The 15,892-nt window shown below is 40.7% G+C and overlaps 1 pseudogene; it reads left to right on the top strand.

Moving 5' to 3' along the window:
• The first annotated feature begins 1,608 nt into the window (after window positions 1–1,608).
• On the top strand, window positions 1,609–1,727 carry LOC120614564 (uncharacterized; annotated as a pseudogene).
• The last annotated feature ends 14,165 nt before the right edge of the window (window positions 1,728–15,892 follow it).

A 15,892-nucleotide genomic window follows, 5' to 3' on the forward strand; every position in this document is an offset into this window, starting at 1 on the left:
AAGAGCTCTGCAATTCATCTCCTGAATATAAAATCGATAATAGAATTAATTGATTATTTAAAAAATAGCCAGAATAAGTCAGAGGGAAACTTCCAAGAAGGCAGGGAGTAGTTTAGGACTCACGCAAATGCTCTAGAATTTGACAAACAGCCACACCTTGCTTTGGGTACTCCATATAATTCAGAGCCCACAGAGAAGGAGGTGAAAGTTTAAGAGGCTGAACAGTAAGTCGTGCACATGGTAAGGATCAGATCTTGGGAAATTGTGAATGCATGTAAATGACCTTAAACTTTAATCTGCTGGATATTTTGAGCAAGAGAACAATATAATAACACATGTTTTAGGAGCATAGATTATGCTTAGGAGTCAGAAAAAACAGTCACGAGGGCAAAGCGTTATTTTGGGAGAAGTTCATGAAGCCTGAGTCATATCATTGACAATGGGAATGAAGAGGAAAGGATGACCTGAAGTGGGACTCAAGAGGTAGATTTGAGAGGGTGAGACCGAAAGAGCAGATGGAAGAATCTCAAATTTCTGGAAATCTGATTTCAGTTTTGTATAGGATTAAGCGACTTACTGAAGGGCGATGCGTTTCTCGGGGAGAATATTGCATGATGAGGAGAGGGACGTGCATTAAACACCTACTATGGGCCAGGCGGTGTTCTAGAAGCTAGTATTACAACATGGAACAAAACTTCACCTTCATTAGGTGAATGGAGAAATAAACTGCAGTACATCAGACAGTGGACTATCTATCATTCAGCCCTAAAAAGGAATGAGCTATCGAGCCATAAAAAGGCATAGAGGAAATTTAAATGAATATTAATTACTGAGTGAAAAAAGCCAAACTGAAAAGGCCACCTACTTAAATTTCCAACTATCTCGATTTCAAGAAAAGGCAAAACTATGGAGAAAATAAAAAGATTAGCAATTGCCAGAGGTTGGGAGGAGGAGGGGATGAATAGTTGGAGTGCAGAGGATTTTTAGGGCAGTGACACTACTCTCTACGATACTATGATGGTGGATACATGTCATCATACACCTGTCAAAACCCATATAATGTACACCAGAGATGAACCGTTACAAAAACTATAGGCTTTGGATGATACCGATGTGTCAATGTGGGTTCATCAATAGTAACAAATGTACCACTCTGGTGGGAGATGTTGATAGTGAGGAGGTTATGCATGTGTGTGGGGGTGGGGGGGGATCTCTTTACCCTCCTCTGAATTTTGCTGTGAACCTAAAACTGCTCAAAAAAAATAATAAAGTATATGAAAAAAAATTCATGTGGACATGAATTTTTAGAGGAACTGCATGCATTACAGGAAAGGGAGCTTCTGTTGTAGACGATAAAGACAAATTATAAACAAAGACAAACTAGCATCTGATTGCCGATGAACCAAAGGGCAAAGAAGGAGGAAGAGGGAGAAAGTGGAGGGGAAGGAGAAATTACTGTACGGGGGTGATTGAGCCTGACTATCGAGAGAGTAGCCATTACACAACTGGATCAGAGAAGAGCAGGTGTGGAATGTGGGAAATATGGGAGGGGCGGTAAAGGGCACCTTTTAATACGCCCACATTTTGCAATAAAAAACAATGGATATAGTCTACGGCCATGCCACCCTGAACACTCCCGATCTCATCTGATCTCGGAAGCTAAGCAGGGTCGGGCCTAGTTAATACTTTGATGGAAAACCACCTAGGAATACCAGGTACTGTAGGCGTAAATAAAGAAATAAAGGATATAATATATAATATTGGATATGTTATATATGGAATGAATTTTAAACACATACACTGTCGAGGAAGGAGAAAACAATAGGAAAAGGGGTTAGTAAACCTCATGGAGGAGTGAGGTTGCTCTTTAACTAATGTGGTCATTAAATAAAGGGTTGCGAAAGGTCTCATTGATTCAGTGACATCTGAGAGAGACCTGAAGGAGGGCAGGGAGCGGTGTTGATATCCGGTAAAGAGCATTACAACATGAGGGGACAAATGTAGAAGGTCGTGAGGCAAAAGTATGCTTAGCATGTCCAAAAATGGCAGAAAGGCCAGCGCTGCTAGAGAGGAATGAACCGCGGATTTCAGGACAGAGAAGCAGACAAACTAGACTGCTCAGGTGAATATGGGACTTTGTAGGACCTGAGGACTTACTCTGAAAGAGAGAAGAAGCCGCTGGAAAATTCAGAGCAGAAGAATGACAAGATCGAACTTGCATTTTAATAGGCTTTCTCTAACTGCCACCTTGAGGATAGATCAGGAGGAATAAATAATCAACCTATGGGTAATTATGAAGAATTAGAATTGCCTGTTGAAATGAGCCATGGGGGAGTCATCAGGGAACTTGAGATCAATTCCAGTGGAAAGTGTCGGAGAGAAACCTGACTGAAACGGATTCCGAAAAGAAAAGGAAGAATGAGAACTAAACGCATCGATGATAGACAAATGTCTTAAGTTTTGCTATAACTGGAAGCAAATAAATATGATTTTGGCTAAAAAGGAAAATGCGATTAAGAGAATTTGTTTAAGTGGAAGAAAACTAGACCTTGTTTGCCTGGTAGGAATAATCTGCTAAAGAGGAGATAATTTATGATGCGGAAGAGATGGGGGCAGTTGCCATTCCAGTGTCCCTGAGAAAGAAAGTCATTCGGGATTCGATCAGTGAAGCAGAGACACAATGACTAACATGGGAATAAGGAATTTATTATAGAAATCAGAATTTATACTTGTGTTTGAGATACTAAGGATGCGAAGGTCTTTAAGAGAAATTTGAAAGGCCAGAGCAAGAGTTACTAGCCAGCCTGCTTAGCTGGCATAGGTGGATAATTTGGAGCTTGCAGAAGTCCAAGAAGCCAAGCATTTCTAGCCGCCAAATTGGGATGACAAAGGAAGAGTTCATGGCGAGATCTAGGGGAAGTCATTGTTTCTATGAAGCTACCACCTGTGTGGGTTCACAGCCAAGCATCTGGGGCCACTGTTGAACAGTAGGACCAGCAGTTAGAAAGACAAGCTAGACATAGAGCAGAGGAGAGCAAGAACCCACTAGGACCCACCAGACCCCTCCACTTCTGACCATCACAGTATCTGAGGACTACGACCTTTCAAAAGTAACAGCAACCGATTTACTCCTGTCTCTTAAATCCTGCGCAAGTTTCTCTTTTGGCTACTTCTAATCTAGCCAAACAAGGGAATGTAGAAATGCAGTTCCTAAATTGACAACAGCAAGTCAAAGACTATTTATCCCTATCAACTTAGCATCCATATACTCTCTCTTTTAACCATACTTTGTTTCAAATAAAGATAATGGCAAAAGGATGCTTCTACTTTGTATGAAGCTAGCATCACACAATCAGAAACATCTAACCCTCTCCCGTAAAGAGGATGCCTATACTAATCCATCTTCAGGTTATATTCTTTCCTCTTTTACTTGAGTCACACCCTAGTTTGATATCTTATAATTTAAATACAGAGATATAAAAGTAATTACTATCCATCTTATATTTGTAGGAGAAGGAAAGAAGGGGAAACTTTTTTAACCAATACATATACACACACACATATTCACATAAAAGCAAGGAAGGAAAGCACATAACTCTACAAATTCCACAGCTGGTCATATAGTTGAACCGATCATTATCGTGTCCTTCCTCTACTACATATTCTGCATTGACTTTGTCCTCCCCGAGTACTTCAGCTAGGCTCCTTGCCTGTGGAGTAGCATAAACTTTCATTTCTGAAGGTCCCACTAGCTTGGGGTGGTGTCCCATTACTTTATAACAGAATATGAGAGTACTAACATGTGTCCCTGTAGATCTTCAGCCATTTTCTGGGTAGGACAAATTATCTCCAATACAATAACCACTTCCTTTTTTCTCCTGTTGTTTCAGTGGCACGAGAAACACTAAGTTGCCAGGTGACCGGCAATAAACAAACAGACAAACTCTTAATTTTTAATGGCAGAAGCAGCACCATGTGTCGGTCAACAATTCAGAGCATACTCCACATCCTAGAGAACATTACCCCAGCCGCACAAGGTATTACCAGGTATTAGCGCCAGATGGTGCTCTGAGTCTTCAAAGAGACATCCCACCATCTTATCAGACCAGCTCCTCTAGAGTGAGAGAGATGATGGTAAGACAGTGGATTCCATGAGCACAGCCAACTCATTCTATTCTGTAAAATGTGTTGCTTTGACAGAAGCAGTGCTGTGTGGAATACTATGACAGTGAATAAAACATTCTCTAAATCCATGCATGCTGAATTTTTCAGAAGCACTGTAAGCAGAGAAGGCAAATTCACATGCAGAGTGTCTATTTCAATGAGAATAAAGTGCCACTTCTTCCGAGATGGATGCGATCCAGTGTAATCAACCTGTCACCAAACGACTGCTTGGTTCTCTGAGAAAGTGGTGACAAACCAGGGGCTCGGTGCTGGTCTCTTCTGTTGGCATGTTGGACATTTAACGAGGGGATAGACGAATCAGCCTTGGTGAGTCAGAAGTCGGTGTTGCTGAGGACAGGCATAATCGCCACCCCTGCCACCATCACCACTTCTTGAGACCATTGGAAAAAATGGTGGTGTCTGGGGACGGGGGCTGACTTAACATCCATGAAATAAGCCATTTTTCCACCTGATAATTAAAATTCTTCTCTGCTCAGTTTTTTCTTTGGTGGGCGTTCACATGGAACACAAATGACACCCTTTGGGAGAGATCCATCCACAGAGTACTTCCCCAGACCTCCTAGTTACCAGCTTCCCAGTCATCGTCATTCCAGGTCCCTGCCCGGCAAGCCAAACCGTTAGCCACTTACCATGAAATAATGTATTTCTGTACCTACCTCTGACCAGCTCGGCTTCTAAAAAACATGAACCTTCATTGTTTCTTCCTCAGTCATCTGGTGATGGGGAACTTCCCAGGAAGCCATAAATGCAGACTGAGTGGGAGGAGACAATGTGGCAGAAGCAGCAACCACGGGCAACTGGGCTATTTATCTATGCAACTTACTTGAGCCTTCAAGATCTACTTGAGCCTCATCTCATATTTATCACCTACACTTAATGATGGAAGGCTGCCAAACACGCCCAACATTACATCTTACCGAATCAGACACCAAGCAGTTTACAATGGTTTTATCTTGGTAGTCCATAATCAAGGATAGGGCATGGCAGCAAGCCAGAAGTTTTTTCTTGAAAGGAAAATAGTTATCTACAGAGAGTGACATAGCTTTGATCCGAAATTCCAAAGACCTGTGATGGGCAACCTCAGCGTTCTGCCGAAGGTTCCCAGGAGCATCCCCACCTGCCACATTCACTTCAAGCACCGTCTGACGGATCTGTCAGGCCATTTGGCCTAAATGGCAGAGCAGTTTGGCACGTTCAACCAGCTGCCGAGTTTCTCTTGGTCTAGAGTTCCACAAAATTGACAGCTTTTCTGGCTATTTAATCGATGGGTCTGAGAAGCATGTCAGAATGTAGTATATGTTGGGTCCAAAATCTAAACAGACTCATTAGGTGCTGTGCCACTGTCTTTGTTGTAGGAGGGTCTATGGGCAGCAACTGACCTTTCAATCTGGAAGGGATCTCTCAGTGCACCACCCTATGCCTAGGACTCCCACAAGGTAGAAGGCTTCTAAATTTGGGGGAAAGTTATTTCCTATCCTTTGTTTTGCAAGTGTTTTACCAAGATGTCTAGAGTAGTTGCTACTTTCTGCTCACTAATCCAATTAGGATGATATCATCAAATTAGTGGAGCAGCATGATGTCTCACTGAATGAAGAGGTAATCAAGGTCCCTATGGACAAGACTATAACAGACTTGGAGAGGAATTTTTAACCCCGAGGTAGTACGCTGAAGGATTATTGCTGGCTTTGCCTATTGAAAGCAAACAGCTTCTGATAATATTTATTAACACAAAGAAAAAGCACTCATCACATTAATTGTTGTATCAGTCAGAGTTGAACTAGAGAAATGAACCAGTAGGAGATATATATTAAGACTGGTGGCAAGTAATCGACTTATGTGATCATACAGGCTGGCTAGGCAAGTCTAAAATCCATAGGGCGGGCTGGAAAAAGGGCAAATTCAAACTCTCAGGCATGGTCTAATGCTGCTGTCCTCAGGAAGAATTGTTTCTTCCTCAGTAAAGACTCAATGCTGTTCTTCATGGCTTCAAACTGATTGAATAAGGCCCACCCAGATTATCTAGAATAATATCTCCTGCTTAAAATCGACTGGTTATGCACTTGAATCACATCAACAAAATGCCTGCACAGCAATTACTACATGTGGGCTCCAGGCCCGGCTGAATCCAAGGTCTGGCTGGTCCGAGGTCTGGCTGTGATCCAGGCTCGCGGCTAGGAATAGGACTCCGGATTTAGAATGTTACATTAGTGTAGTCGGCACCTGCGCCTAAAACATGTAAACCTACTTCAGCTTATTGTGTCACGTATGTGTGGCTGAATGCCACTATTGTACTCTGATCTGTGTGGAGCCATGCGGTCCCCTGGGGAGCCGAAGGGGAGCACAAGAAAGGGGAGCAGAAGAAGTACATGCAATACCATGCTCCTCCCCATAATAGACTGTACTTCTCCCAATAGAACTGTGCTCCACACAATAAAGTCGGTGCCTGATAGTTCATTCTCATTTCAGCCTTTTGTATAATCTTCCCACTGGGCGTCTCACCATCGAACCTTCCCTTCTCAATCAGCTCGGCGTTGACACTGCATTAGTGTTTGGTGGATAACTAGCGACCATAGCCTACCCAAGTTACATACCAGGTACCAGGGGGTGTCAATCTGTTTCTGGTGAAAGAGTCATGTTTGGAATAGCAGTTGGAATTTCACTCATCCCTTGATTAAGTTTACAAAAATGCCAGTGTCATTCTCTAAGATCCAAGATCCATTTAGCCTCTGTGGAGGCCAGATAGGTGAGCTGAATCACTACTCCTCCATCTTTCAAGGCCTCGATCACGGCAAAAATCTCCACAGTCCATCCGGGGATGCAGTGTAGTTTTAGTTTGCTATTTGAGGAGGTGGAGGCCATTCTAGGGGCCTCCATGCAAACTTTCCTACTATAACGGCCCTCTTTGAATGTCTCCCTCAACTTTGAATTCCAGACTTGAAGAAGCAATCATGGGATAGGTTTCGGGAGCAAGTGGGCTACTTTGAGATGGAGGCAAGCCAAACTTTCATTAATTATCTGAACTTCTTAAGCCCTTCATCTTATAGGTGGATCATAGAGGTATTTTGAGTCTCCAAGAATTAGTGTCAGTTCAGAGACAAAGTTTCATTAGTTCTCCTCCTCTAGTGCCCAGATGCCAGGTAAGTAACCGCAATCCATTTAAAGAAGGCTAGGGGAAAGATTTACAGTATAATTTTTGACATTGTAGCAATATTCTTCCTCAAAGGGATCCAGTCTTCCTTTCATTTAAGGCGTTCTACATCTGTGAACTGGCTCGATCCCGGAGCCGACTGAAGGGCTGCAACACTTTTTTGTGGTGACTAAAGTCAGACTACTATTAGCAAGACCTAGAGCCCTTCCATTTATTTAAATCATGTAGAATTTTAGTTGCCTCCATCTCTTACAGTCCTAGGGACACTGTGGTCAATTAGCCAATGCCAAAATGTCTATAGATAAAACCACTCTGTTTCTATTTTAGCTCTGCCTTCCTTACAGTAACCACGCCACGTTGTCTCGTCTGACCATCTGACCACCATCTGACCCCTGCCCCATTATCGCCATCAAATCCCCATTATTGCCATTGACTTCTAAGTGGACTTCCAGAACTCCTGTTCTCCCTACTGAGTTCAGAGAGTTGATTTCAATGGCAGAATTTCCCAGTTTCTTTTCTGACCTACGGAGAATAACCACCACACAGCTCTTCAAACATGCTCGTTCGGTACTCACTAATGTATTCCTAATGCCTTGGTAAACGGAGTGCCTTCTGGGCTACTGTCTCCCAGGTGGCATTTTTAAAGGGAGGATGAGCATATCTTCATAGTACAGCTATAATATAGATATTTCCCCCACGCCTGTTTTACACATGATGAAATTTAGAGATGCTGTTTACTCAAGGTCATTCAATTAATTGATGGATTCAGAATTTGAACCTCAACTATTTGACTCCAAACTCATGATTCTCCTAATTAGACCCTTAGCCATACAGATTATGAGTTTAATCCAGTTACACCTTTTAAGGATTAAAAAACAAACAAAACTATATTATGTTTTTTAGAGCACTTTGAGATTCACAGCAAAAACTGAGCAGAAGAGACAAAGATGTCCCATACCCCCCTGTCCCTTCCATGACCAACATCCCCACCAGAGGGGTGCATTTGTTTCAACTGATGAACCTGCATTAACACATCATTATCACCCATAGTCCATAGTTTACAATAGGGTTCACTCTTGGTGTTGAACAGTCTATGTGTTTGAACAAGTGTCTAACGGCATACATCCACCGTCATAGTATCTATCAGTAGTCTCGCTGCCCTAAAAATCCTCTGTGCTCTGCCTAGCTATCTCTCCCCCGACCCCTGCCTTATACAGATGTTTATGTAATAAATATAGTTTTTATTCCAGATTTTGAGCTCAAACATTCTTGACAAATTCTTTATTGTCCCAAAACCGTCACATGAATAAGGATAGTTTCAGATACCATTATAGATACTTACCTGAACGGGGCAGAACCTGCCTGTTATAACCAGTATCTCAGTGCACATGACAGGCAAATTAGGGAAGGAGCATTTGAACAGAACTCAGCCTAAAAGAGGTATATTTCTGCCTGTGCAGGCTACCTGCGCTACCTGCTAAATGGTCCCCTTCGTGTCTCGGTACGTTTGCACATGTTGCTCCCTATTCTGACACTGCTGTTCTATTTCCTACCTAAGAAAAGTAACCACTCATCTTTTAATACTTTAGACAACGCATGTCTTCTCTTCTATAAGATCCCATTGGACTTTCCTGAGTGAGAAATGACTTCTCCTTTCTTTAGGCCATACATTCTCAGTTGGGGTGACATGACACCCAAATGGGCAGACATTGGTTTGGGGTGGGGGCAAAAATATCTTCCTTTTTTTTGCATAAAGCACGGATACGTGTCAGTATATAAGCAGATATGTAATATACATATGGTATTAAAATTTAATATGGGAAGGAATGATTAGGGAAAAAATATCTAAAAAGTCACTTTCAGGGGGTGATCATGAATAGAGGTTGAGAAATACGTCCCCCCAAGCTGACATTATGTCTATATGTATCTGAATTTCAGCCCTTCTAATGCTTTATTGTATTTATTCACTTACCTGTCTCTATCCCTTACTAAACCGAAAGACTGAGGACAAGATCCAGGTCTCATTCATTTTACCTTTATTCATGTTTTATTCATTAATGTATTCAACATGTATTTAAGTGTCTACTGTGTATTTAATAGCTTCTGTCTATCTGGGAAGGTAATTCCCCATGCGATGCTTGTCTCCAATTTAAGGAATAGAAATTCTAGGTCCCTGAACCACCTCTGTCAGCCCCCAAATCCTACTTTCTCTCTCGAAGGACATTCTGGGTGGTGAGCAGTTGGGGAAGGCGTGTCCTCTTGAAATTCCCAAGAATTTTATGCACATGCAGAGTTCCCAAGGAAAGTATGTGGACTAAGTACTTTCCTTTATTCTCCCCATACTTTATACTGCTGCGTATAAATTTGGGGTCATTTTAGGACAAGACTGCTTATAAATACAGTTTCTCAAGTCATCAGTAACAATAGCGCAGAGCCCTGTCCCAAATTACTTTCCAAGTGAAAAATAGCTGGGTCCAAAGACTACATTTTAACTGATACAATGTAGGAGCAAAAAAAAAAAAAAAAAAAAGGCAGAAACATTGCTATCAAATTGGATTTTCTGTGTCTCAAAGGCAGTGTTATTTTTGACAGGGTTCAACACAAGAAATGTCTACAAGTGAAAATATATGATTCCAGCACTGCCTTTCCCCACACTCAGGGAAGGGGCACATCAAAAAGCCTCTGGGTGCTCATTAAAGGCTGTCCCTAGAAAAGAAGAAACTGTTCTCCCCTAGTCCACAGTAAACAGAGATGGAGCAATATCTTCAAGGGTTTCTGAACAAGCAGTTATCCAGCCAGCCGCTCGCTGCTCGATGCCAACAGCAGCTCTCTCTCTGATGGGAATGCGCATTTGGCCTCAAATAAAGAGATTCCGTGCACTTGGTGCAGCGAACGATATGAGAGTAGAAAGGTGGCTCTCCTGGCCGCTGTTTTTCTTTCTTGGAGAAGCCAGACTGGGGATTTGCAGGTGTAAAGCAATTAACCTTTTAATACAAATGGGGAGATTGGAGCTAGAAGTGGCCAGGAAATAGCTGATTGTATTCCCTTGCCAAGAAGAGAGAAACCACTGAAGCAACTGCGAGCTACTCTGTTTACAGGAAGGGAAGAGCAGCTCAGGCCACGCTGGGGTGTCGCCTTACGGGCACTGTGCTGGCTCAGCACGCTCAGCCTCAGGGCCCACACACCATCTGCCACGGTGGCTCGGAGTATGCGACATGCACAGGTCAAAATAGGAAGGAGCACAGGTGACAGATGATTCATCAGGGCTGCCCCGCTCTGCAGGAAGCAAAGCGCCTCTGGATTGAAAAACGAAGGAATGATTCTGAAGTAAGCCACCCAAATGAGTCACAGATGATAGAAAAGATTCACTCCTTTGTTCATCCAAAATTTTCTATATCAAAGACTATGCTTGGCATTAGGAATATAATAGTGGAGAGATTATATATAAAAAAGACATGGTCCTTGTCCCCACAGTGCTTACAATTTAGGTACAGAGATAGAAAAAAAAAGCAATAAACTAACAAATAAGTTCATTTTGAATCAAGCAGAGAACAATGAAGAAAAGGAGTTACAATTGAGAGTAATAGGTCCTGGGCTCAAAGGGAGCTTAGCTCGTGGGTTGTTTCTACCCTGGAGAGACTATCTTTTCTCTTTTGGGAAGAGGTCCATGAGGTGAGCTTTCCTCCAGGTACCTGAATGTAGGAGGTGGAGAGGTGCTTCCTGCTAGAGCCCAGAGCCTTGCTGCAGTGCCCTCAGGCGAGGGAGCCATAGACAGAAGCTCAGGAACTTCTCATCCTAGCAATGTGAGTGGCATCTCTTGGATGCCATGTTAGAGGGAGATTCAGAGTCAGAGAAGGGGTATTTCACCCCTTCCATGTGGAACCAGTGTGGCTGTGACTCAGTGAGTAGGCCAGGACATGCAGCACTGTGAGCACCCAGAGACAGCACCCCGGATATAGCCTTCACTGCTTTGGTCACCCTGGGCCCCCACGGGCAGCAGTGTCCAGTGGACAGCACCCAGAAACTGGAGGGGAAGGACATGGGAGGCTATTCATGAGCTTCCAGAAGAAACTTTGCTATTCTCCTAGCTGTATACCAGTCAGGTGTGATTTTGACAGGAGGACACTTATAACATTAGAGACAAAATATAGTAAGGATTTGCAAATTTAACACATATTTCCCAATACCATGTGCCTGGCCTGTGTCAGATGCTGGGGTCGACTTTTACTCATTGTATTAACCCTCCAAACAGCTCTATGATAGATACCAAAACCTCATAAGTCAGATAAGAAAACCAAGGTTCATGAAATCATCCAATATCAGAGTCATTAAGTGGCAGAGTAAATATTCAAAACGGAGCTTTCTGCCTTCAATTCTAGGGTATAAAAAATAGTCTGCCAGTTCTTGAGAAAGGAGTAATAGAGTCTCATGAAGTTCCCTGTTAAGCCCCCTATTCCTAGCCTCTCTCAGCCCCCATTATACTTCAAACATTCAAAAACTAAGTAACAGTGACTTGTTCATATTTTCTCTCCCTCGCTTCCTAGCATCCTCTCTTCTCTGCTCTGAGTTCAGAGAGTCAAAGCCTCACTGCGAATGTACCTTCCATCTTAACTCCCTTTTACAGGACAGATGGCTATAGAATGTAGCAGGCAGATGGGCATTGCTCTGGTGTGGCTCTCTTCAATGGTGACCTGGGGTACCAAGAAGCCACTTTTCGCCAGAGGGCTACCTGCTCTACCCCACAAAGAGCATTCAATTACTCTTACCTTCCATGGAGTCCATAGGTTCCTAAAACCTAAATAAAAGATTTTTCAATCTTTTTTCCTCACTTTTTGTGTGTGTTTCTTCCCTCTTCTACAATGATGTTTCACTGCTGACTTATTTGCACAGTATCTAGAATGTCCTGTGTTTTTCCTATGTTAATACGTTTAAGGTTTAAATTCAAGCCGGTTCCTTTGATTCCCTTCCATTTAGCTTGAAAATGAAATAAGAATGCCATTAAGAATATATTTCTTGCTACAATCATATGTGATATTCCTCCGACAAGTTTGAGAGCTATAAGAGAAAAGATTACAGACACTGCCAAGTTTTTTTTTTTAATTGCATCAATATTATTCACAATATTTTTTGCCAGGAAAACACCTGATAATGAGAGTCTAGAGATTATATAAAGATAGTTATTGCCAAAGGTTGAACATTGCATAAAAACAAAACCACCAATTTGCAGTTGATATTCAGCATTTACGTTGTGTTTCTTCACCTGATATCTGACACTAAATATGTCTACTCTTACTGTATAATAGATGTGTGGACGCTGATAACGGAGGTAAACAGCAAAGTGGTACTAAATATCAGAGAAAAAACAAGTTCTTGTACAAGTGTGAGTATAAAGATCTAAGAACAAATCCTCTGCTTTCAGCTGACTATATGTAACCAGCGTATCAGATCACCACGAAACGTCAATATGTCGCGCAAGACATTCATTCTGAAATTAGCAATGTTTGCTTTTCTTTAAAAACTTGAACGTCAATTCAGAGGTCGGAGTGGAATAATCTAGTATTACTCAGTGCTTTGGCAGGAGGTTCTTAGAAAGGAGAGATAATATAAAAGTAGGAAGAGATTTCAGGAATAAAACAAGAGCAGTTAGTTAAAGACAATCAACCCAAACGCTCACTGGCTGCCCTGCCACGTCATGTGCCATCTCCAGTCAATGTTCCACATGCCTCAGTATGAGCAGGACCCTGACAGCTGCTGTGCTGAGGTAAAAAGTGTGCAGAGCCTGAATCCCACTGAATCCTCCTTAGCCTTCAGCTCTTCATCTCTCATCTGCAGCCCAAGGAACCTCAGGCCCTCCCAAGTCTATCCACTTCCTTACCCCTTTCTTTCCCACCCATGGGTACAAACAGAGTCAGTCACTGCAGTGTATGTAGAAACGCACGAATTATATACATCTATATAAAAATTACACATATATATGTGTATAAAATATATTTTATAAGTAATACTCATATTTCATAAGCGATACTTATAAATATCTAAATACATATTTATATAAAATTATATTTTAGTATTTTATTTATATGTGCATAATTGTTTATAAGAGCTGGAGTTTCTAAAAGTAGCTAGCACCAGTCATGCCCTTTTAAAGATGTCAGGTGTCACTGAAGTCAGCGGTTCTAGAAACATGGTGTTTCTGCTCTTATTCTCTTGGCTACTTTAACCTGTAAAATAGTTCCTGGTACATAGTGACAGCTCAACATATACTGAATAGAAAGGAATGGCATAGCACCTAAAATTAATGTAATATTGTAGGTCAACCGTTATTGAAAAATAAATTTAAAAAATAAATAAATACGTAAACAAATAAATATTCTAAAAAAGAAATGGCATAGAGAAAACATCGCACTTGGAGATAGAATATCCAGATTCAACTTTAGAGTAATTTACTTCAAATTCTTTTTAGCTATAAATGAAAATAAGATTTTTCCCTTGGCCTTATCTTCCTCAGAGAGATCTTGATGACAGAAACAATAATAAATTTAGTAACGGTAATAGTATCAGTAAAATTGGCTTCAGTAGCAGGAATAGTGGCAATAATAAAGTAGAAATTATATTTACTATAACCAGCATATTAGAATTCATTCATTCATTCATTCAATTGTATAAGGAACCACATAATTAGCTAGATACACAGAAGAGAGAGTCCCTATCCCAGGGATTCGCCATCTAGCTGGGGGACAAAATAGTACGTAGCAGGGGAATAATGTTTTATACATGTAGATCTACATGGATGTTCCCTGCATCCCTGTCAGGGTGAAATGCTATAGCATAATTCTTAGGGAAAGATAACTAGCCCCTTCAGTGTATCTCTTTTTCCTGCTATTTAAATTAAAACAAGTTTCTTATTTAGAGCCTCTCTTATTTACCTAGGTTCTCTTTTAATAAATCATCATCGATTCACTTGCTAAGTACCAGGCACTTTGCTAAACCCTGTATTTTAAAAAAAGAAGAGTCTCTCCTGTCAAGTAAAAAATTTTCCCCATTGTCCAAAAAGCAATAAGAATTCACCAAAGGGACCACTTTGAAACCTCAATATTGAGAGGTTAAGTATCACTATATCTAAAACTTACTTTCAAATGTTACAGCAAAAAAGTGCATATCTACATACAGAGAGAAAGCAAATATGACAAAATGTTTACAACAGTATAATATTAAGGTATAAGTTCATTGTATTATTATTTCAAGTTTTCTGCATGTTTAAAATATTTCGTTATAAAAAGTAGATTGAGATCTAGCTCCAAAAAAGCCTGGCAGTATGAACTGGGAGAAGTTATTAACCTTTTTAGATCTCAGTTTTCTGATCTCCAAAATGGAGTTAGACATCGTACATACCAGGATGGCTTGTTACGAGCATTAAATTAAATAACACACATAAAGCACTTAGCAAAGTGCTGACCCTAAGTAAAATATTAGCTACTATTATTTTATTTTAAATAATATCTCTGTGAAATGGTATAGTGGTTAAAATATAAAGACCAGGAACATGCCATAAATATGGCAAACTAAATGTCCAGAAAGTCTTTCCAGTACAGCGCTCTAAAAATATTTCTTAAAGTCCTTATCCAGCATTTGAACCACGTGGCTGAGCTAACAGAGAAATCAAAGAGAAATCTAACTAAGGGAAATCTTCCGATGCTAGAAAAAAAAGTAGAAAACGTGTTTCCAGAGAGCTGAGCAAGCTCTGCAGCAGGCACTGCTCCAAGGGCACGTGCCAGCCTCTCCTGGTTTTGATCCTGAGTTTTTAATGAGTTCAGTGACTGGGGAGGGCAGAAGGCAAAGTCCGGGTCTTGCAGAATGCAAAACATTTATAGGAGAGACAACCAAATGAAGCTAGGGCCTTCATCAGTAAGTGATCTAAAGAAACGCCCTTTTGGACAAAGTGAGATGGAAAAGCTACTTGCTCAGCTTTGAATAGAGCCTATGTTCACATGCATTTAGAACAAGAACCAAGCTAAAAATTATTTGAAAATAGACGTGAGTTGGGAGTACCTTCTTGCACCTGGAAGAAGCAAACTTAATCTTACATGACAGAAGGTATTTTAAGTCACACTTCAAAGAATTCCTAGATGTAAGAATCGAAGAAACATGAATTTACAATCAAAATTTATGAAAGATACAAAGACCAAGGTAACACGAGCAAAAGTCAACCGAAACAACAAACTGAGAATCAGATTCACTAAGTTATGGATGTGTTAAAATGAGTTTAATACATAAAAAGATAAAAGAAGATATTAAAAAATATGGCAATGAAACAAAATTCTTCAGAAGTGCCAAGAGACTAATATCGATCTCTAGAAATAAAAATCTAAAATTAAATTAAAAATTCTATTATAGATTAAACTCTAGAGAGGACACAGCAGGAAAAGGATTTAATGAACTAGAACATAGATCTTAAGAAATTCCCCAGGATTTAATAAAGAGGTAGGAAGTATAGTGTTTCAGATGTAAAGAATAAAAAGAATAGAAAAAAAGAAATATTCAAAACAAAATGACTGAAAA

This window comes from Pteropus medius, unplaced genomic scaffold (assembly GCF_902729225.1).
Source record: "Pteropus medius unplaced genomic scaffold, Ma_sr-lr_union100, whole genome shotgun sequence".
NCBI classification, from domain to species: Eukaryota; Metazoa; Chordata; class Mammalia; order Chiroptera; family Pteropodidae; genus Pteropus; species Pteropus medius.